Source organism: Anser cygnoides, chromosome 2 (assembly GCF_040182565.1).
Source record: "Anser cygnoides isolate HZ-2024a breed goose chromosome 2, Taihu_goose_T2T_genome, whole genome shotgun sequence".
Classification (NCBI taxonomy): Eukaryota; Metazoa; Chordata; class Aves; order Anseriformes; family Anatidae; genus Anser; species Anser cygnoides.
Genome location: NC_089874.1, coordinates 41,046,600 through 41,070,925, shown reverse-complemented (window position 1 = coordinate 41,070,925; position 24,326 = coordinate 41,046,600). Strand labels below are relative to the sequence as shown.

General features: G+C 40.2%; 1 protein-coding gene across 4 annotated transcripts in view; it reads left to right on the top strand.

Moving 5' to 3' along the window:
- Positions 1–24,326, top strand: part of THRB (thyroid hormone receptor beta) — a 166,852-nt gene that overhangs the window by 17,750 nt on the left and 124,776 nt on the right. For 3 of the 4 annotated variants that reach the window (XM_066991915.1, XM_048076050.2, XM_066991914.1), the window contains exon 2: positions 22,579–22,608. The gene's annotated coding sequence lies outside the window, so the exon portion shown is untranslated. Of the gene's footprint in view, positions 1–4,905; positions 5,023–22,578; positions 22,609–24,326 lie in introns of those variants that run through there. The other variant, XM_048076049.2, reaches the window with a different exon arrangement.

Here is a 24,326-nt window from a genome sequence, read left to right as displayed (position 1 = left end):
TTTTGTTTTGCAGAAGTGCTCACTGTCCTAGGAAGTTAGGTGAGGGTGAGGAGGCCATGGGCTGGGGCTCAGCTCTGCCTGCTGCCAGTGTTCACCGTTTCTGGTCAACCTCGGCTGGGATCGAACCTGTCAGCTGTGGTTGTGGAGTGTTTGAGCACTTCCCCCCAACTGCATAATAATAAATTCTTCATTAGTAAGCCCTTCCTTTACCTTTCTCATGAGAGACAGGAAGGGTTAGTGCCCGGTGACCAGGCTTTGGCAGCACTTTTTGTCTGTTGCTGAGGAGCTTTTGTAGCTCCAAACCGGACGATGTGACATGGACGAAGCCTTTCCACCCTGTCCAGGCCACACTTCTGGTCTGATGAAATCAAAGGGACGAGCAAGCCCCAGATTGGGGGGTCGATGTGCCAGGCTGGACCTCTCTTTGCCCCAGTCTGTTTGGGTTTGATGGGCTGCTGTCCATGGGTCATCATGGGGCAGGCACGTGGCCAGCTGGCTGCGAGGCGCTGAACTTCTGCCGGTGGCACGGGGCTCTCCTGGGGACAGGGCAGCCCCAGCCGCAGTTGTTTCTGCAGCCAGGACCATATCTCTGCCCTCAGGCTCTGCAATGGCTTCCTAACAGTGCCTGTTACCTGGCATGGAGCTACGCATGTGGAGAAACGTGTGTATTTAGCATGCTTTCTTCAGTTTTCAGATGTCTTTAGGTCTTCTGAAATGCCTGATAGCTGGTAAATTCAAGAAGCTGAATGAAACAATTCTTTTTTTTTTTTTTTTTTCCCAAATATTTGAAAAGTTTCTGTGGATCACAAATAAACGTTGGCACCCTCTCTCCATCTTTTTCCCTTTGTGACTAGGTTTTCACAGGAATAACGGGTTAATTCATGACATATTGGCCTTGCTTGCCAGATTACAAGTTCTGCTCCAAGGAATAGGAGAACTCGAGTAGTTGAAAGAAAGAGTCTAAAGTTTTGCATATAGACCTAAAAACAAAACAAAACAAAACAAACAAACAAAAAAAACCACAGCTGTTTCATTTGGGTACTTACGCAGAAATAGCAAGACTACTTTGACTGGTTGAATACTGGCACATGTTGCACAGAGAAGGTTGCGCTATCACCATCATTGAAGATAGTAAAAACCCTACTGGACACGGTCCTGGGCGTGAGGTGGGTGAGCAGGAGGCTTGGACTAGATGGTCTCCAGGGGTGCTTTCCAGTCACAGCCATTCTCTGACTGAAGCTTTCCGAAAAAGTTCATCCCAAGATGGGCAGTCTGATATGGGGAATTTCAGTTCACATGTTTAGAGCATGAGTGAAGTAATAAATAATTTAAGATAGATCAATGTGATGAGAAGCGTAGAGCACACTTTAAAAATAAGCTGGTCTACCAGTCTTGCCTATAATAAATTCAGGGAAGTCAATAAAAATATTATGAATTCATACCAAAATAACAGAGAGCAAATCTTACCACTTCTGTCTACACAAACAACTTGAGCTGCTCTGTGACTATAAAAATGTCCTACACATATTTTCCATGCACGTGTTGAAGTTGCCAGCTTGTTTCAAATTTAGAACCAGAATTCATACTCTTGCCTTTGCACATGTGGAGCCAGTGCTCAAGATCAGCACCTTTGACCCCATATAAAGAGTCATATGGGCAAAAAGTAGCCAGAACTTGACTGAGCTTAGGAGTAGTTTTCTGATCATGCTTTGTTCACAGGAATATAAGTGTAAAAAGCCAAATTTACATAAGCAAACTACTCTGTGAACCCTTGCCCTCCCCTCTACCTTGACCTTTGCTGCCCAGCTTGGTTCCAGAGCTTTTCCAGAGGTCTTTTTCTTGGGTTCCATGTTTCTCTCCAGTGAGAAACCCAAATTCTTAAGGCAAGAAAGTGGTAGAGCTGTAGCCACAAAACCTGAAATCAAGCAATCTTCCCTCTCTCATTACCAAACTGTCTAATGAGGCACCCCAGTGGGGACCACTGTGGACACTGGCTGGCAGCCAAGTCCTTTGCCAGACATCTCCTTACCTTTGCTGGTAGCTTGAGAACATCCACAAGCAGCTGCTGCAAACTTGTGCCTGAAACATAAGTGCATGTTAGTTTAACCCGTATTTGGTAGCAATACTGCAGGCTGATTTTTTTTCTAAAAGCTTTCAGTTTCTCAGTATTTTTTACATATTTTATTTCCTCAACTTGCAAAGACCAGCAGGAAGGCTTGTCAGCAGTTCACCTTGGAGGTGGAGGGCAAAGGGGAAGTGGATTGTTGACAGGATGGTGCTTGCTGTCCGGGCAGGTATAACACGCAGTAAAATGTAAGGCTTGGGCTCCCCTTTGGGATGTTCAACTCCATGCCAAGTTATAACTTGAGCTCAGTCTCTTCAAAGCATGTCTGTGTAGAAATATCCGTAGTCCATTTTGATGATCATAACTCTGCAGCTGTATTAATGAAATGATGGAGAAGGAAAGGTATTTAAAGGAAGAGCTTTACCACTTGTAAGTGGAAACTTAAAAGATCAAATCTACAGTCTGATTTATTATTATTTTTTAATGTTTTGTTGCTAAGGGTTTCCTGGTACGTCATGCCTAATCTTGTCGTAGATCTTGCCCCTTCAAATAGCTCCGAATGAGCATCCCATAATTTTGCAAAGACCTCTTCAAGTCAATGAAAGCCATTTGTGAACAGGGGTAGCTGGAAGAAGCAAACGCACTGTAAGCCCTGTGCAGTTCTAGGCCAGGCTGCATTTAAGAAATGAGAGCAATATAATATTACTGTTTGCTTTGTAAAGTAATATGATCTAAAAGAGTTTGAAACAATTTGCAGATTAGGTTTATGAAAACATCAGTATCATTTTGTCTTCTTGAAGAGTAAAATATTGAAACCCAGAAAGAGCAGTATACAGGAAGAATTTGAGAGAGACAACTTGGCAGATGTTGCAAGGCATCAGATAGAATAGGACTGAGATTTACCTATTACTGTGTGAAGCTTAAGACCTGCAATCTCTGCTAGGAGATCCAAATTTCACAACACTTGGGTGATGGTGTAACAGGAAGAAGGGTGTGGGTAAAACTACAGAGCGACATATGAGTAATTCAAGACCTCACCTGTTTTCCCATCTGGAGAGAAGGGCTAAGTGGGGAAAGCAGATGGGCAGCTCAGAAGTTACAGTTTAAACGCTTACTTTTGCTGAGCTGAGTTTTTAATAGAGAGCTTATCTGTATCGAGGATAATCTTTGGGGATTCATGTTTGTTATATGCTTTTTGTAGTTTTGGATGGAGGCTGTTTAATCGAGTCAGAAAAAACAATGGCTGGTGTTACTCCTTTTTATACATTATCAGAATGGAGAATCTAAGGTACGAGGATGTAGCCAACAGATGCCAGCAGACTTTGTGATACTTTACTGTTAATTTACTTAAGATGTGTTTCTTCAGTTCCTGTGTGAATGAGTTAACTGTTAATATCAATGGAGTGGAATTACTGTCTCATTTCAAAGTGAAAAAATCTTGGTGAGCATCAAAGACAGATCAGCAGTTTAAATAGTGTCCCAAAGTGTTATGTCATGAAAAAGAAGTTACGATCCCAGCACTGATTTTTGAAATTCAGTCAGTATTATGTATCTTTAAATGTGTATTTACACATCTTCCTGCAATGTTTGAAACCAGGGCTCAGGACCCAAAAATGAAACTTATATGTAAGTACAGCTGAGATTGGCTTCAGCGCTTCTTACTGCCTGAGAAAGGAGAAAGGTGAAAATAAAGGTAGGTGAGCAGTGAATTGAAGCTTAATATTTTCCAAAGTTCAACAGTTTTGTGAGGAAAATGATCTGCTACAGTGTGCTTTTAAGATGGAAATCATTTTATCTACAGTACTAAATTTGGAATCAGTATATCCAGCCATCTGCATCTGTATATATGTCAAGCTTAATATCTTGATTTAGGGATTAAATTTATACTGAGCTCTTGCTTTTTTTTTTTTTTCTTCATACTTCTGCTATATCACATTTTGTTTTGTTTTGTTTTGTTTTTCCTAATGTAAAATGGAATCTCATTAGCGAATTTTGTTGCATTTCTTGTTTACTGATATCTTTGTGAAAAACTTGGTGAAAGGTTTTGAAAACTCAGCAGAAGAATCCTTTTCTTATACCTTTATATGTCAGTTAGCCAGTGGTTGAAAGCAATTAATGCTCTTCCCTTTTTAATCCAGGCTGTATTCTCATCAACATTACGTAATTCAACAAATATAAGAGAAACTACCAAATTAAAGTACTGTATTCTTTTGTTTTCTCTGGATATACAGCATAGCAGATATTTCTATATCTATAACATAATAGATAATATATATACATCTGTTATATATATTCTATATGAATATTTTATAGATCAATATCTAGATTTCTATCAGTAAATGCATTATATTTTTGAGTCAATTTCATTTTCTGTCAAAAATTATCTTGAAGTTCATGTTTCTGCTGAATTACCCATTGTTAGTTAGGAATAATATTGTCACTTTGGTCGACATAAGAAATTTTGACTTTATGAGGGTGCCTGGGCCTTGATGTTTCCCTGAGGGGTTACCTGCTTTGAACCGGTTGTGTAGACAGTAAAATCTGGTCGTCTGCTTGGACAGATAGGACAGATCCCTGTTTGGTTAGGCCATTATCAAATTGGAGGAAGTAACTGGAATTGGTAAAGCAAAGACAGGCATGGCAATAATACAGGAAGAAAAAATGAAGCAATGCACTATCATGCAGAACGCTGTCTCTTTGCTGATAAGATTTATGGCTGTAAATAGAGGTCATGACGTCGCTCTGTGGAGATCACAGCTTTTCTCAACCTTGTACCATTTCCCTATGGCTCACATATGACTGGTTCTAGAACACCATGTTCCAGCTCTGTGCTCCTCACTATTTATTATTTTTACTGACCAGAGGAGATTAAACAGGAGAGAGTTCAGGGAGGAGCTGGAAAAACAGTAAAGGGAGTGAAAGGAAAATGGCATTAGTGAAGACTGAAAGGTGCCTACGTAAGTATATTGGTGACGTGTCTAAATTGTCTGCAAATATTTGTAAAGAATAACTGTAAAAAGTGAAAGTGCTTTTGATTTTTAATAACAGGATCTTTTATTGGAAGGAACACAAGTGAGACTTCGGGCTGGGATGGTGTTATTACTTTGAAAGTAAGATCTAAGTTGTATAAAGCATTAGCAGCTGTATGGTATAGAATGAAACTACTTCGGTAGGATGAGGGATAGGCAGCTACTGCAGTCCCCTCTGGTGTGACTGTTTTCATAGTTGTGACATGTTTTGGTTTTATTTGTGTTGAACACTAAACAATGCCTTTGACCTAATTTAAGTGTAGTATAACAACATTGAAAAAATGAACTGTTTACATCATGAAAAGAAGAAAGGAAAATACATTGAAGTATTTCCTATTGTTATATTTTTCTTAATGAAACATTTGCTATAATATAAAGCAAACCAGCAAAAATCTGATTCTATTTTGTTTGCCTAGTTGGGTGTACATAATCTTGAAAGAGCCATGTGACTTTTTAGGTGTTATTTCATTTTCCCTTTCAGCTTTAGACTGTGGCAGTTAAAGTACCCTAAAGGGGTCTTTATTCTGGTTGAAGTGCTCAGCCTGCATTCATGTTTTCCTCCTCCTCCTTTTCTTTATGGCAGTGTTTTCAGTTTTGAGGATTGTTGAGGAAGAAGTGTCATATTTTCTGTTAAGATCATTGTCTACTAAAGCTACTCGATACCTTTTCAGTGATCTTAGCAATCATCAATCAGCCTAAAAATGAGCAGTACCACTTAGAACTGCAGGTTACATATGCATGTGACCCTGATTCAGAAGTGTAAGTGTCTTTAATTTAAGAAACTTGTATGACAGGTTATGTGATCCTCCCTGTGCTTGCCCGTCTCACTAGCTGTCTGGTTCTTTTCTAAAAAACGCTACTTAAGATGTTAAGAAGGTTTTTTAAAACTTATGATGTGAAATCACATCATCTTAAAAACCTGACCTGTGAATAACAATATGTAGACTGTAGATTGGTCAAAGCATGGGAGACTGCAGTTCGGCAGTGTGCAAGGAGAAAAACACAGGGAAGAAAGGGGAAAAAGGACAACTGTCTCCATGCCAGAACTATCAGATTTGGTATATATTCCAATCATATACATGTATATATATGAATATTATATATTTAATACTGATATATATATAATGTCTACATATTATTGCTTGATCCGTCACCCCCCAAAACGTGGTGGCAGCCTTGAACGGAGGTTTCATTCACAGTTGCAATGGTAAAAATTCAGTGCTCTTTACAACTTCCCAAATCTGACGTGACTGTTTCTTGCTCGTGTCAGAGCCGCCATTTGGACAGATGCTAAGATGTCACAGGATGTCACAGAGATCATCAGCCTACATTTAATTTTTCTTTTAAAATGGCTTATGAGATTTGCAGGTGTCTGGGAGGTTGCTCAGAAGGGCTGGGAGCAGATTGTTGCAGGTTAAGACCTTACAAACTAATGGTATTTTGAATGGACATCATATAAGCATATTTTTCATAACCTTCATTTTCCCTTTGTGCCAGAGTAAGTCTTGGAGCCTAACCATGAACTTGGAAACATATAATGAAGGGGGGAATATTTCACCACAGTCAGTGATTGGAGATGAATTCCCCAGCAATAAATTCTCAAAGTATAAAAGAGGAAATGTGCTAGAAGTCTTCTGATAACATGTAGCAAAAACGAGAAGTTTGACTGCATGCTACAATGTTAGATTTACTGTACTGCTTTTCATCCTGATTATCAATATCTGGAGTTTCAATGGTCTGTATTGTTTGTAAGTACAGTAACCCATCAAGAATAATGAAATTACCATGGCCTGTTTCCACTGTGTCATCCAAATGAAAAGCCCTCTTCCATTTTTTCTTGTATATATGTACATTTGTATTTGTCTGTTTGTCCATAAATGATGCTTTACAGGCATATGAAAATAGAGAGAGTCTTTCCAAGATCTTCCAATTTATTTTCATCTAATTATGGTTATTTTCTATAGCTTTTATAATTAACACTTTATTATGAAAAAAATGCATGTAACTGATTCAATTTGCAGTGCTGTCTGTTTACCCATGTTGGAAATTATTCTTTAACTCTGTGTGTTTGCTTTTTTTAAGGATATCATGACTCATTATTTACTCATGGGTAATCATCTTTAGTAAACACTGCATCTTGTGAGAGCTAATACAGAGCTGCATGTGTATCAGTTAGACAGAGACCCTTCGATTCAAAAGCTCCTGCCAGCTGTCACCCCCACAGCTAATATCACCTCATAATACAGAGCTAGTTACAAAATACCAAAATAATGGCTGTGTTCAGAGAAACATGAAAGCCTGCGAGTAAACCAAAACTCGGTAACATGGAGGAATTCAGGTCTGCAGCAAAACATACTCAAGAATATAATAGTACAGCTCTGTATTTTGTGCACTACTATGTTTGCTTGGTATATTATATTTTTTTCAACTAAAGAAAGCAAAAAGCCCTGCGTAAGATAAAAAGAAAATAATTTAATCCTTTCCTTTTCCTGTTATGTGAAAGGAATACTTTGTCTCTATTTCTAGGATCTTTCCTTAAAATGATATTCTAGGTTTAGATTTTGAATCATTCCCTGTGATGACTCCCTCATTTTGTCTCCTATTTATAAAAGGAGTGAAAAGATTTAACTCATGAATTTTTCATGTGGACTACAGACTTGCTGTTCAGGGACAAATTCTGTCCTCAGAAGTCGGTGTCGCTGGTTGGTTGTCTGAGTCACTGGGAGCCTTACGAATGTATTTCAGCGTAGTACCAAGACTTAAGTGCTTTGTTTCTGTCATACATATGGGAGTAAGAATTAAGCAGATGATAGATAAACTGATTGTAAAAATAGATAGGAAATAGAGGTTCGTTTTCCAGTCCAACATGCTGCTGCCAGTACTGGAGCAAGAGTAAAACCATTACTCACTGCCCTGCGGGAGCTGCACCCTGCAATGAGTGAGTACCATATTTTTAAATATCTAGTAACATCATGAAAGGCTGAAGTCAAAGCAGAAGTTCAGATCTTAATTAGTGAAACTGCCTATCCTTCTTCACTGCCGTGAGCCAGAAAAATCTGATTATATTTTAAACTTTCAGAGATGGACTTTTTCGTTTCACTTCTTAGGGAAACAAAGAGCGAGGCAAGTGCAGGGAGCTGCTTCATGTGCGGTAAGGGGCTGGTCTCCGGTCCGTAACATCTCCACCAAGTTTCACGTTTAGGGCAGCCCTTGCCCCTGTATTCTTTTGGCCTCCAAGATTTTCTGTACTTTGAAGTTACTAACCAAGTTAACCTTTGACCGAGAATTTCAAAATCACCTCATGAAAAGCCCTTCCCTGTATGCTGCCTGATAAATGAAAATCTCTCTTACGCTTATAGGACTCATAAAGCCTCTGCAGAAAAGACTGCAGGCTTTATTAAGTCTGAATTGCAGTTTTTCTGTATAATCCTTTTTAGGAGGAGGCATACCAGTTAAGCGTATGAAGTTCTTCCTTGCTTTTTGACCTCTAGAAGGTAAAACTGGGCATAAGTAGTCACAGGGGAAAATGTTGGTGGTGCTACCGTGGTGGGAGCACCTTGCTCACAGCGGGGGTCGGTCTGGGAGGTAAGAGATTGCACTCAGCCGTGCTGTCTCAAGACCTGCCTGAAATAAAATTGGAAAGCAATCTGAAAGAAAATGAAACAGAAGTACTACCCACCCCTATGTTTTTTGCACCAAGACAATTTAAGGCTGTTGTTTGACTAATTCAGCATCTATTTTCTGGAAAAAAAAACAAAAACAAAACAAGGTAGAGCATCAGCAGGTGCTGACTGCACACACAGTTCTCTTAAACCAGGGGCACAGTGGGTCTCAACCTCTGTATAAAATCTCGGTGGACGACAGGGATCCCTTTCTGGTACATGGTATATCTTGTGTCTGAACTCCACTGGTTCGTGCCTGAGCATCCCGAGATTTCTAAATACGTTTGTTAGTGGCTTTGTGGATTTCTGTCCTTCTCATGCCGTGTTCCTGCGAATTGCCTTGTGATGCTGTCGCCGTGGAGCTGGCGGGTTTGCTCCGGGCCGTGTAAGAGGATAGCTGGGAGCCCGGCTCCCATGGGCAAGCCGCCCCGCTCAGTCAGCCAGCGGAGCTGCTGCAGCTCTCCTCCGTGCACCTAGTGCTCTTGGGATGAGGCTTCGCCTGAAGGGCGCGTGGTGCTGTTGGCTGTACAGTTCAGAAAATGCCTGATTCTCCCTCAGGAGAGGGGGGTTTCAGGCTGATGGGCCACCCCGCAGTGCTGTCAGAGGGGTGAGGGCATGCCTCTGGTGGAGCAAGTTGGAGATGGCTGCTGAGGGCTGGCTTCGGAAACATCCCAGTAGGGCGCTCTCAGTGCTCGCCTGGGAGGTGAGATGTACCTGGAAGGAACATGCTGTCTCGTAACGGCAGTGTCATTTATTGTGGGATACACAGTGTGGGAAGGCAGACGTGACACGAGCTATCTGCTGCTAGCAGAATAATGCAGGATGATATTTTTAAGAGAAATCGTAAACATGTTTGGCATATAGACACCATAAAGTGTCTCCTGTAAGACTCATTCGTCCAGTATTGCCTAATCAATTTGTCTAGAGCTCGTTGTTTTTGAAGGTTTGATTTCTTTTATGCTTCATGCCTCACTCTGGCACTCTGATGTCTGACTGATGAGGTCTTTTGATGTGCTATATGTATAGCCCTTATGAACTTGTCTTGCAAAATCAGTAGATTTTAATCAAGTGCTTCTTTGAGTACTGAATCCTAAATATGCAGACTTGTTGGCACTCAGAGAGCTTTATTTGTCTATCAAAACACATTAAAAACAAGCAAGTCTATCGGAGCTGGCTATCTTGAAAGGGTTAGGATTAAGATACCAGATTTAGCCTGTGGCAGCACTGAGGAGGATAATGGTAGATAGATGGACAGAAAGATAGGGAAATAATTGACTATTAATTTAAATGTTTTGGGGTTATAAACTGACTTTCCACCAGAACAGGTCTGTCATTACCTGTTTTTCTCTTTCTGAGCAGTTCCCGATCTCTCTGAATCCACTGCTGTATGCTATTTTGAGAGTCTTTTCATGGTTAATTGTGGCTGTGAGGGCTGCATGTGGGCGACCAGGGCATCCTTGGAGTTGTGTGAAGGTGTTGGGTCAGGAGATCTGCAACAAGGCTCAGTCAGTTCACAGGCGTGAGTTGTCTTTGGTGTTGAAAATGGTGTTCAAAATCATAACATTTGGGACTTCTAACTGTGCCCCTGAAAATTAGGTTTTGTTCCCTGCAGAAACTTAGGACAAGATAGGCACTTCAGATGCACTCATAGGTATTCTGTAGGTATTCTTACTTTCTGTATGATACCTGGGTGGTTACAAAAACTGTGATGTCTCTACTGATTTCCTTCTTTTTTTCCTTTTTCCTTAAATTTACAAAAAAAGATTATTAGGGGATTGCACTAGCAAAATGTATAGACCTTTCTTGACTTTTGAAATCCCATCTCTTTGTGGAATTTCCTGGATTTTTCTTTATCTTTTAAATGAGTTTCTGCGGAGAGTTCAACTGCTCATAGAGGTTCTTAGACTTAAAATATGAGCTGTGCTAAATAAACAAATAGCAGTGCCTGTCGAAGCCCGTTGAATTGATGTCTGCATAGCAACATAAACACAGCACAGCAGAAGACAGTAGTTGCGGAAAGGACCTGAGGAATCTGATAAGTCTCTCCTCCTTTGCTGCTAAAATATCTCAAAAATGGAGAGAAAGCTGATAAAGCACCCTACCCACTTTGTTGGAGACAGCCAGCACACTGTATAAAAGCGAAAGTTTAGCTTTTGGCTTACATAATAGAAGGGGGGAAATGTCACTGCGGATTATACAAGTTGTACTAAACGCTTGTCTATTAAAAGCAATTTAGTTTTTTCCTGCTGTGCTGGCATATAGAGCTGCTGTCTTCTGTGCCGTAGTGTTAAACCGACACAATTTCAGCTATGTTCATTTTTTATTTTTTCAGAAAGTTTATGTCTGTCAGTCACTTATGGAAGTGGCTGGGAATTACTAATGCAGAAATTGTGCGACAAGGAAGCAGCTGCTTTCCCGCTGGTGTCTGCTTTTTGTTGTCTTTGAGTGCGAGCGCAGGATTTGGTGCTGGGCAGCAGAAGCAACAGCATGCAGACTCAGGGCAAAGCAGAACGAGAGACCTGTGGAATGTCAGTCCTTTAAGCCTTGCGAGGCAAACCGCTGCTAATGAGAGTATTTCTGGGTACATTTTGGGGAATTTTGACCCTTAGCATTTATATGCAGTGGTAGAAATATGATAAGTTTGGTTTAATCTTCTGGAGGTGCGGTGCTTGAAATGGTCTGATATAGCTAGCATATGTACCCCCATGTCAAAAAGTAGACAAACTTTTATTACTGCTATTTTGATTTTTCTTCTAAAATACAGGCAGAAGGTGTTTAGTTGTGAGAAATGTAAAATATTTCCCCATTTAAGTAAGAGGCTTATTTTTGTGTGTTATTGCATGTGTGTATTCCCTTTGTTCCACCTTGTCAGTGGAAAATCTTTGCTGTGGTGTTTTGTTTTGTTTTAGGGGAAAAAAACAACCAAATGGGCTTTTCGTTTTCTCCAAATTATGGTGCTACTTTGATAATAGTTACAGGAATTTATTTTTTGCTGGCGTTTGATACTAGATACAGGATCGTGAATTTTCAGAAGTGACTCATGATTTGGCGTAAGACCATCTTAGCGCGTAACCTAAAACATCTGAAAGATGGTATTCAGTTCTTACTGGAAACAAGGTTCCATTAGAGATGGTCTTGTTTTCCTGAACTCCAGACAATTCTGTCTGGATAACAAGGTTCTCTACAGTTTTCTCTTTACTGTCCTTACAGCACCCAGTGGTGTAGTGGCTCTTTCTCCTTTTTGCTTGCAGTTAGCGATCGTGCTGCTACGAGCAGGTGATCAGGCAAGAGCAGACGTCAGTTCCTCGGTCTGTGATTCAGCAGGGGGAGGACGCTGGGAGGAGGATGCTGGATGGGGTGGTGTAAAAGAGATGGGTACATATCGGGGGGCAAATGTAGAACCTCGGGAGGGTTCTCAGAACAGCTGCACTGCGATCGGGAGTGCCATTCGATGACAAATTATGTATCGATAGGAAAAAGTGGAGCACTGTGTTTATTCCTGCCGAGGAGACATTTCTCAGATCTTGTCAACAGTAAACACCTTTGAGGATAACCTGAATCAGTACCTTGTCACCGAAGCACGGCTACAAAAGTGGTCCGTAAGCATTCACTTGTTGGCATGTTTTGTTCAGAAACAGTTTCTCTGCAGTGCTAAAACAATGGTAAAAATCATTTCAAAATCATAAGTAAAAAGGTCTGATTTCAAATAGATGAGACTAGCACAGCCATCTTTTGTGTTTACAACATGACTTTCAAGATAGCATAAGATGAATAATTCAAAAATGATTTTGGAATTCACCATGGATACATCCTATGTGGCAGGTTTACAGTTCAGTATTGTTTTGAGTGAAGAAATCATGTAAAAAAATACAAGAAAATCTAGAATAATTCCATGTATCATGCAGAAGTTCATCAAAATAACCTGTTAATAGCTATCAGCGTTCACTGGAAGACATGTTCATAGTTAATCGTTTTGATTCTTCATCGGTGAGGAAACCACAGAATATTCTGTCCAAGTTGTTGAAGATGCCATCCAAAATGCAGTCCAAGATTTTGATTAAAACAGAGTATGCCTTTTGCACAATGAGATTTTGTGGCTGGATCTAATTAACAGTGAACAATTGGAACCACAGGAGAACAAAATAAAATAATGATTCAGATAAGTTATGGAGCTTTTCCATTACATAGCCCATATGACCGATCCCAAATACCGACGTCATAGATTGAGCCTGAAATAAAAAAAAAAAAAAAAAAGGCAATGTTGAAATATTATATGGAAAAAAAGCTCTTCTGGTTTGTAACATGAAAAAATGCAAATTTCTGTTCCATTGTAACTTAGCTGCAATATTCAGCTGCTTTGTCATACTGTACTTCTGGTGCATTTGCAGAAGAGAATTCCTTCCTTATAACCATGAAGCAAAACATGCTATGAGAGCCTTTTTTGAAATAATTATAGAAACAAGAAAGTAGGATATTTCGTGCCTAATATTGACTGTGGACAGTGAGTCCTCTGCCTCCCCCCGCTTTTCTCTCTAAGTTGCTTCTTTGCCCCCCTCCTATACAAGTGGGCTTTGAGCATCAACTTCCCCCATCAGCTCCATGCTGACCTGGGAGGAGTGTGGCGGTGATGGTACCCATTTCTCCCCCCTGCCAATACCCTGTGTGCCATGGGTTTGTTGCACGTGCCTCATACCATCGTATTTCTTCCTGCACGTTTCCATCGCACTGCCATCCTGCATCCCTGTCTAGCTCAGGGATCCATGCCAGAAGTCAAAACATTGTAATTAGTACATATATTTTTAATTTCTACATGGGAGACATTACTCAGGGTATTGACATCTGTTGCATTGGATTAGAATTCCTGTTTGCCATCTAGCTGCTGGTAGTGCCTCTCTCCATCAAAGCAATTAATCAACTGGTGTACTTTTTGTCCCATATAGCATTAGTAATTGTTTTGAGTGGTGAAGGGTAACCCTGAAAATCCAGTACATAACTCCACATGCTACTGCCTACCAGTAATTAATTATTAACAAAATTTGAACTATGATAATTAATCACTGATCTTAGAGAAGAGGTTTGGGAAAGTAATTTCGGTTAAGTTTACTGGAGTTTCTTGAATAACGAGCAGTCAGATTCTCCCATTTTCAGTAAGTTTAACAGTAAGCCAGTAGGGTCAAAAAGATCTCAGGATAACTTTATACAAAATATCTTGACTTTTTTTTTTCTGATCTCTGACTCAGTATTTGATTGTGAGAAGATGTGGAAATCTTCTTGACTTGATAAGAACAGAAATAGTGGTATCCATCACTAACTGAAGAGTGTGTACCGTATTGTAGAATAACTTGTAAGCTAGATCCTCTCACGGGAAACTCAAAGTGAAACTTAACATCCTCTTTAGTGCAGATGGTGGGATGCTTGAAGGTGTCTTTGCTTTGGTGTTTCTCTAGTCTTGGGACAAGCTGGCTGGCAGTTGGCCCCTGGCCTGCTTTGGAGCATCCTTAGACACCAATGCCTCTTACACAGCTGGTCCAGCACAAACACGAGAGCGTGGTCTTTGTCCTCAGCACCACGTTCTTCTTATTCCTTGTCATGCTGATGGCACTTGACGTGATCGGTAGCTGCAGTGGGCTCCTAGGTCGGTTGTTCTGCTCATGCAGCTGTGCAGCTGCTCGACGGCCGCTGGTGGGGACCCTTTGGTCTCTGTTTCCGTGTTGCTGCCAAGACTTACAGCACCTGGCATGCTTTGGCAGCTTGCTGGGGTGCATCATCTGCCTTTGGTGTGGTTTACTGCTTTGAGCTTGGAGTTTGTTCTGCTCGTTTATCTCCGTGTGCTAACTAGAACAGGTATATGCTACCAAATTCAGCCTGCGTAGGAGACCTTGGCAGAGACTGCAGGCATCCTTTAGGGAGGACACGCGGTTAAAATCCCTTTTATGGAAACATTGCAGAAGGGTCTGTAGCATAAATAGTGATAATACTCGGAGGATTTCTTTAAAATATGATTTTGCATATAGTATTTCTTTTAATGCATCTTTATGCATAAACCCTCTCAGTATAATTACAGCTCTGTAAATCCCCATTATTTGTTCTCCATTAGTAACGAAGGATTTCTCTGTTGAGTTACAACGGCAAATGCCTCATAAACCTGACAGCTGAGTATTATCTGTGATATGCTGGAGGAAAAAAAAACCACATGCAAATACCATTATCTTTCTAAAAATACAAAAATGTAAATTAAACTTTCCTATGGAGTGTCCAAAATGTGGAAAATAGCATTTTCCCTCTTTTTGGTACTCATGCGTTCAGATGTTTTCAATGTGAAAGATTGTAGTTTTGAATCTGAGTACTTGGATTGAATTTTTCCCAGTCTCCTTGGGTAGAAATAAACATAAAAGGCTATTGCAACAGAATGGTTTTGATACATCACTACGTATTTACTAAACAAATGTTAAAATCTGTCAGTTTGTCTCTTAATCAGAGTTTAGCCCAGTTCCCCCCTTCAGAAAAACCCTGGAGCTTCAGCATGTTTGACCTTAGCTCCAGAAAATAAAGCAAATACAATTTATTAAGGCTTTTATTCTTTTAGCTTAGCCAGAAAGTCTTGATTCAACAGTATTTTGAGTTTAGTCATAGTTGGTTATCACTAGCAAGTGTTTTTATTGTCAGTAGCAATGTTTACCACTCCAAAAATGATGAAGAGAGGTTAGGCAGCTGCAAGGACTAATTAACTGTAGTTGCTTTTCAGTGAAGATGTATATGTGCTGTATATATTGTGCATAGGGAGACGTTTTCCAAAGCACTTCTTAGCAATACCTGTTTCTGTTTTGTTATCTATTTCTTATAAAGGCAACCAAAAGTGCCATTAGAGAAACACTTCCCAGCAGAGTTGCTGGCCTGATGCTTATGTCAAGTTGTGCAATACTCCTTAAAATCATTATTGTACCATAAACAAGAAGAAATGACTCTCCTCTTTAGGCTTGCTTCGCACTGACTTTCAAATGGCAGATAACCATTTTATTTCTTCTTAGGGTATTTGTGTAGCTTTCCACCTGTGTGCAGAGCTTAAGGACGTATTACCTGCTCACGCAGTCTGTAGCCACAGCTCTGCACTGTGCTGGGACTGTTCACTGGGGCAAACAGGGACTTAAATTAGGGCATGCGCCACACAGGTAGAAAAAAAATGAAGAAAGAAATACATCAACCAAAAATCTCAGAGGGATCTTGAAGGAGTTATTGTGCTATGGACTAGTTCACCACAATTTGCTTTTTGTTTGTTTGTTTTTCTCTTTTTCATTAGATGCGTATATTAAGCCTCTGCTTTCATAGCACTTTTTTGCTTTAGTTTTGGATGGGAGGTACCGTGAGACCTGCATTCCAGTGCCTTGCTGTCATGGATGTCATCTGCCATTCTGAGGAAAACCTGGCACCACTGACTCAGTTTTTACAAAATGTTCTGGGGAACAAATACGCATTCTGGGTGTATCGCGAGCAAGTGGAGACTGCCAGCTTTCAGCTCTGTAATGTGTTGGGTTGGGACTGGCATCCGGGAAGAGGTAATATAGCAAAGTCTGTCCTGTTTCATTCCAGGACTCAGTAATGACCTGCAATGGCTGGGGATATTGTACACCGACATCTACTGTACATTCGTTCTTGAAGACACTGGCCATCTTCGTTCTGCCATCTCACATAAAGCTCACCAAGGGTGAACAAGACAACCGTAATTGTTCTCATACAGTGGAGAGGGTGCAAGCAGGAAAATACGTGCTTTCTGATCAAAGGCTTGAATGTCCAAGTCTTAGCTCTCATATAGTTTGTGCTTACTCAAGACATACAGACAATGATTAAAATCAGGCGTCTGGTTTGAACCTAAGGATGAAATTAATCTCCCCTCATTTTGGCTGTCTCAGCTTGCCTGCTCTCTGGGTTCCTCTTCAGTGAGCTGCTGAGGAAATTCTAGGCAGCTGTTTGCACCTCCACTCTCAGAAGTGGCAGCTTCGACCTGTAACTACAGTGTTTGGTTAAAGACATGTGGGATGAATACCCCAGTCCCCCTAACTTTCCATTTCACCACCTTCATGCATTGCATTTAAAGCTTGAAGTTGCACCCAGATTTGAAATTGTGTTTTGTGTCATTTTAGGCAGTACTCAGAAAAATGGTGAATGCTCATAGTTCAAAAATACATACAAAGGCTTGTTTTCAGCACCTTGGTGCCTCTCTTAATTGAGCTCTTGAGCTTAGGTCAGATTTTCAAGCCTGAGGTGAAGGGAAGGTTTCTCATTACCTTCAGTGTGAGTCATGGCGATGACTTTGGTAGCCCTGGGTCAGGCCCTGCAGAGATGGCATCCTCAAATACCTTTCCGAGGGAAAAAAGATTTAGGTTTAAGGCATGTGATTATGTCATGCACAGAGAGTATTAGCTGCCTTTCTCTCAGACCTGCTTAGCTCTCTTGAATTTTATGAAATCCGTACATTAGAATAATATGTTAGCTTTTCTCTTTAATGGCACAAATAATAGAATTTGTAAAAAGTTAGAAAAATAAGTGTGGATTTGAAGCAATTACTTTTAAAGTACAGTTTTTATTTTAAAAGTAAATGGATTTCTCTTTGTCATTTTTAAAGTCAAGGAAAATTGTGACATTAATATTTATAATGTAAATACAACCTGCTGTAATGGAACTTGAAGGCCTACTAGCCAAAATAGCTTTTAATCTTGTTAATTCTTCGTTAAAGCAGAGCTTTGTAACCTAAATGCTGGAAAAACAGGACTATAGAGATGACTGTCTGTGGATTCACCAGTCGCTGGAGAGGATAATAGCTTCTGGACAGCTTCTTTTTAGCATTTCCATACCTTCGCCAGTAAAGCAGCTGTGAATTTTCAGTTGTTTAGGATGGTCTTGGGCAACAGGTAACCATAGCATGGTGATTGTTGGTTCCTCATTATTCCAGCTCTGAACAGCAAGGTCAACCTACCTGGCTGAAAGTCAAGTCTTCTTTAGACCCCCAGAGAAGACTGGCTTGCAAATCATTGAATTCTATGATTTCTATTACAGCCAGTCATCAAAAGCATGGCTGAGGAAAGAGGCTTGTGCTTTGCATTCAGCTCTTTCTTGGGCAGAAGAATGGCAGTGATAGGTCTGAGGTGGTGCTGCTCATGCTGGTGGGGTACCAGTGCACATACCACATGTTCCTCTTGCAGTTGGCAATGATGTGTAGGCATCTGTAGTTGCAGCTGGGGTTGTATTCAGGCTTTTTTTGGCAATCATGGTTAATTTTTAATCTGTACGTATGCCTTATATGAAGCTTTTTTATGTGTTGTCTGCCTTCCAGCTATGATCTTGTCTTTGCTGTCCAATCTAAACATGGGCTTTCTTCTAGCCTGTTATCCTGCAGATAGCATATACCAGCATGATAGTTATGATTAGCATTGTGCTAGCAGTAAACGTTCTCAGGATGCATCTGTATGTTACAGAGAGCTTGGGCTGTGCAAACAGGCATATCTACAGCCTTCCCATACCCGCAGAGACTGAGTCACGGTAAGGAAGCACCAAACAATTCAGACCGTCTTGTGTTTCAGAAATGAAAGTGCCTGTCTCGGTTCAGACTTCGGCATGCTGCAGCAGTGGCTTTTCACTCTACAAAGTGCATGGCACAACTTGCTAACTGCTGCAAGTGCTGGAACTGTGAAATCAAATGGCCTTGAGTCAAGAGTGGTGGGCAGGAAGGATTAAATTGCTTTTCTGTGCCAGCAGATTTTGCATCATGTGAAGGGAGGTCAGTGAGATTTTCCCATTTTTTTTTTTTAATTATTATTTTTTACTGTTGTGTATTTTAATTCTTAGTGGGAGCTGCTAAAGAGTAGCACTGAAAGCTGAAATTAATGGGGTGGCTTTGGGAATTAATTTATCTCCTGGTCAGGATTCTTGGTCCCCCACCCATTTCTTTTTCCTTCCTCAGCTCCAGCTCTTATGGAGTGAGAAATCAGTGGCCTTTCCAGGCTCAGTTGGCTTTCTGTGATCTTTTGTGGAAAAGGAAATTGTAGCTGCTTTGCTCAGTCGGTCTCCTTGTGCAGCTCTGAGCATCAGAGCATCCTGCAGGGGCTACAGAAGTAAACTGAAGCAAAGTCTGGGCTTAATGGTGAAGACTAGAAAACTGAAAAGATTTGGATCTTTTGGTAACTTTAAAGATTTCCCCTAGTTGTGTCTCTCCAGTTGTGGTCTGTGAAGGATTTCAGGTGCATAGAAGTAATTTGAAATAGGATGATTGGTATTTTGTTGGATAATGATGTATGTATAAGAGGAGAGGAGTGCCCTCATCCCTACATCCCTACCTGCTCAAAGGCAGGCAGAATATGTAATTTATATCTAAATTTTGTGAAGTGCACCTGGATGCCTTTTGTCCTACTGTGTACTGGATAGGTGCTTAATCATTTGGAAAGAACTTGTTTTAACTATTTGGATGTATTCATTATAGAGATCAAAACCATGCTTTGGTGAATGGTAAGATGTTGCCATAGCTTCAGCTTTGCAATGTCTTCTAAACAGTATGCAACAGAAAGATGAAATAAGAATGACTGAAGCAAGAAAGAATCCTTTTATGCATACAGCTCCATGCAGTCAAGAATTTTCTGAGTCTGGTAAAGGAGGAAATTTTCATCTATATCAATTCTGTTGTCCAATCAGTTTGGCAGTATTAATTTTCTGTGGTTTGTCTGCAGTTGGTGGTGAGCATTCTCTAAGAAGACTCATGAAGAGCATCAGTAGCGAAGCACACTGTTAAAACAGTTTCTGTCAGTAGGTTTTTAGTGTTAGTTTTAGTATTTATAAAACCGATTCGTAAGGAGCTGTTCCGAGAAAGATGGAGCTTGCAAAGAGATTTATGATTTTTTGTGTCTGAATTGAGAGGAAGACGTTAAACACCTTGTTGAAATTACAGAGCCTTCTGTCACTGAGCACGGACAGTAGTCTGCTTGGTTTAGCTCCGTGGTAGCGCTGTGCTCTTGAGGCAGTCTAGCAGAAACACTGAGAGTGCATCCAAAGTTAATGCAGTTGGTGGCAGGCAACAAGTACAATTTTTACTGTAAAGAGACATATGCTTGGAAATATGACACATTTGAATACTGCAATGAAAATGTCTTTTTTTGTTGTTGAGCTCTTCTCCACCTAAGCAAGGAGGTCATTAAGCACGAAAGCAATGCAGACGGTTAGCAGGAAATGCTATCTTCTTTACACAGGTGCAGAGAGCCCACGTGAAGCTCTTTGCCGAGGTGTCAGAGGCAGGTAGGGCAGGAGGCCTGACAAATCTCCTGCAGGGACTGCTGAGTGCCTGGGGCCTCACTTACCCAGCGTGGTTTTGGGCACGGTGTGGTGGCGGTTATCTCCGACTGGCGAGATGCTAGGTCATCTGAAGATGGAAAGAAGCTTGCTGCTACCTGATGGAGAACAATAGCGTGCACTTCTTTCTCTGGAAGTGGCCCTCTTCACCAAATTGCTGCTGGGACCATCAAGCTGGGCAAGTAGTGGGTCCCGTGAGAACATGCGATGGGGGGCGCTCATGGCTTCATTATAGATTGCTCTTAGCTGCTAGACCAGATAAGGTAAACTTCAGCCAACTCTTTCTTTAAGCATGTTAGGGGATTTATTTATTTATTTTTTCTGAAGTCATAAAACCTGCCAAAGTCAGCTTTCATTCTTCTTTTAAAAGCACGTAGGATGAGTTAAATATGCTTCAAAGCAGTCCATGCTGTGAGTGTTTCTAGCATAGACATACTTCGCTTCAAAAGCTGGGGATCTTGTCACAAGTCCAGAATGATTTCTAGTCTTCTTCAGACTTCCCTCTGAACCTGCTTTGTGGTTCAGACAGGCCATCCTGTAAGATATTCCTTTCCATGCCCCCGAAGTCACATGCTGATCTTGTAAACTGTGTGCTGTGGGCCACTGTAGTACTGGGACAGGTGACTAACAGAGAATAAGAGACATAAGATGTCCTCAGCTGCACTCTGGCTAGCTTCAATGGATGTTTTGCGTGAGAAAGGTAAGAAGGATTTGGCTCATGCTGTAATAAATCCCGTTCAATCCTATTGAAATCCTGCGTAGCATCCAGTGATACAATACCTACTGGTCCTGTCCCTTGATTCCTGTAACGTATGCAAAACCTGTCTTAAGTTATCTCTAGTGGTGACCCAAGGCCAGATTGGTAAGTGTGAAGTAATCTGGAGCTGATGCATGTTTTATTAGCTGATTAGAACAAAGAGCAGTAGAAAATTAAACCTATGACTTCTAATATATTTTATTGAGTAATGAAATGACCTTATAGTTATTCTCCTTCCTTTGTAGGCACACGTGTGCAGATGCTCAGCTGTGGTAAATCAGACATTGTAAATGTCAGCTCTGATGAGCTGATTCTTAAAAATGAGATCTTGTGCCGTTTCACAAAATGGATGTTTAATCTAATGAATTTCTGTACTTCATGAATGTCTCTTTTCATGTTTACTCATTCTTTTTCTGACACAGGCCCATGTTAGGTCTCTTATAAAATACTCGGTGCACGTGCTCTAACTTAAGGAAAGAGGTGATTCTACTATTCACTTAAGCTTTTCTTGCCATAGATCAACAGATTCACAGCCATTCTTAAGAGGACTGTGTTATTAACTCCTCTGTCCCCTGCAGAATAGTATTTTTATTGCAGAGCTGAGAATTCGTATCTTCAGCCGTGGCACTGATCCCATGCTTTGAGGCCAAGCTTTGAATTCATCCTTGACAAAGACGAACAAGTTCTCTTCTTGTTTTCCCTCCCTCTGTAAAACCCTAAATGCATTGATTGATGGCCAGCGAGGCGTACACAGAGTGCTAGAGGCTGAGACACTTTGCCTGCGGCTCACTGTGATTTTCTCTGCTTTTCAACAACTACCAGTAATAGTTGTCATTTTATTAGACTTGCCTTTTTGTTTTCTACTTTATGCTGTGTATCGTACTAATTTAGAAAATGAAATCAAATGAAGTGTAATTCTGTCCTTGTATATATTAGTGGCCAAAATTCCCATTTACTTCAGAGTTACCAGAATCTAGTTCCCAGTAATAATGCTTCCATACCTGTAAGTAGCCCCCACTGGCTGTGAAGGACTGAACAAGTCACAAAGAAATTAAGGGTTACTTCCATTATTATTTTTGCAGGCCTCAAAATCCATCAGTTATTCTGAGTCATTCTGAGCTCGAACTTTTTCAGAAGAGTGTTACAGCTTACTTATTTTTGAGGTTTCATGATGTACATTGGTAAACTTAGCAAATGTGTCTTTTAGAATGGATTAGCTGAAGCAGATGTTTAATAAAATGGTGTGATGTTTTTATTCTTCCACAGCTGGCGCTGACTTTACCTGTTTTGGGATGGAGCAGAACCTACCTTATTTAAAAACAAACAACAAAACTTCCAGCTTTGAATGGGCATATTGAAATGCAAATCCATCTTAAAAGAAAAAAATATCCAGTGTTAAATAAAAGTAATAGCAATACAAACACTGAACAGCCTACAAAGCATACCTAACCAGCCTGCAGTTCAGGTGGTGAATTAACTAAATTGGTTGTTTGTATTGTTATTTCCAGAGTATTTGAAATGTTTGTTCAGAAACAGTGGCTAGCTAAGATAATAAATAAGTAAATAAATACCTTCCAAATTGCTGAGAATGATTAACTATCAAAAAAACAGAAATTCATTTCCGTTATATAAAAAGACACCCATAGCTTTGTGTTGATTGAAGTGAAACTGAAATAAAGAAAAGTACTTTTTACCAAATGGATCTTTAATACACATTTCTTTACTCTTTTTCAGTGAAAGAACAGAAAATGAAGCTCTAATAAGGTAAGAATTTGTTATTCCACTTTAGTAAAATATTCAAGTCAATTGTACTTAATTTTTATCAAACATGCTAAGCATTTCAGAGCGGATCCTAGATACAGTGTGGGTCAGTATGACAAAACACAAATTAAAAAAGAAAGAAGGTAATATTGCAGAATGACTCAAGTGACATTTGTCGATTTTTTTATGGTTACTGAGCCAGTATTTTATCTCTTAATCACAATAAGATACCTGCATAGATTTGGAAACTTCTTTTTGCCCGTGGAAAATTTACAGGTAATTATTTTTCTTCAGACTTTATAAATTTCGCTACTCAGGAAATTAAAATGTTTGTTTGTAAAGAGAACTTTCTTGCAGTTTGAAAATGAAACAATAGAATATATGCTGATGAGTAACTTGTAACAGATTTTTGGTTTATGAGATATGGTGGTCAGAGTTTATGAATTACACAGGTAATTAAATGGATCTTTAGAGAAGGAGCAAATTCGTCTAGGAGTAAATATTTTCTCCTCTTCCACATGACATGATTCAAGCTGCATTCTGGAAGTTGATGCTGTATGTACCTACTGCTAAGCAAGAGACAGAAAGTGCTCTTTTTGTTTGTTACCAACTAGAAGGGGCGTTTAAAAAATGGGGTTTTAATCTTTTTATTTCTTTCATCACTAGTGAGGATGCTGACTTTCATGTGCTGCACTATCTAAAGCTGTATGCTTAGACTGTGAAGCAGCAATGTCAAATAATTTATAATCAGGTGTGTGACAGCAAGTTGTTCAGCCAGGCAGCTGCAGTAGGAACCTGTCCAGAGCGTAACAGAAAGATGCAGTTACTTTTCAGTCACTGGTTTTCAGGTAATTTCCTCAGTTTTTGTAGCCATTCATGGGATACTGAGGAAGGGAAGTGTTATTAGTAATTGTTTTCCTTTTTACCCATGTTTGTCTGAATTGTTTTTTATTGGTTGTTAAAGTAAAAGCTTTTGGGGTTATGTGGACTCTGTGCACCTATTTCAAGTCAAACATCTTCCAAACAGAAGTGTGATTAAAAGGAAGGGGTTTTAGACCTGCTGATATATTAAACCAATAAAACTTGATACATCTGCGTGAACTGTGTTCCATATTTCCAAGGGACATCTTTGGAATAGGGAAGAGGGAGGCTAAGGAAAAACAGTTAAGCTATGCAAAATGTAAACTGTCTGAAGCCACAAGTGAGTAGAAATGTGAAATATTAGTGGAAAAAAACAGAAGCGTTGTGAAAAAGCAATGAGGTGTCATATCACATTTTTTGTTGCGGAAGGTTTTAAGGTGATGTTGTAAATAGCAGACAACCTAGCTTTGGATATTCTTGCTGTGTATTGGTACACGGAGTGCATGTGCATGTGCACGTATTTGCAGTTACAAAGGTGTGTGCATACATAATGTATCTGAGAGACAGCAAGATGCTGCTGTTCTGCACCAGGTCCGTGCAAAGGACTGAAAGCCCTTCTGTCATACAGTCAGCTAAGGAACTTTAATGTGTTGAGAATCACATGGGTAGTACAGGGATTTAGTAAATGCCAGAGGAAATTCTCGTTCTGAGCAGTCTTTGTACACTGATCTCATCAGCGTCCACGATCCAGAGAGGACACAAGTCCTCCTGTCTCCTCACCAGGATTCAGCCATACAAGAACTGGCCAAATGTTGCAAAAACGAATTAAGCTCTCTCTGTTGTTAGTTGATCACCTAGCA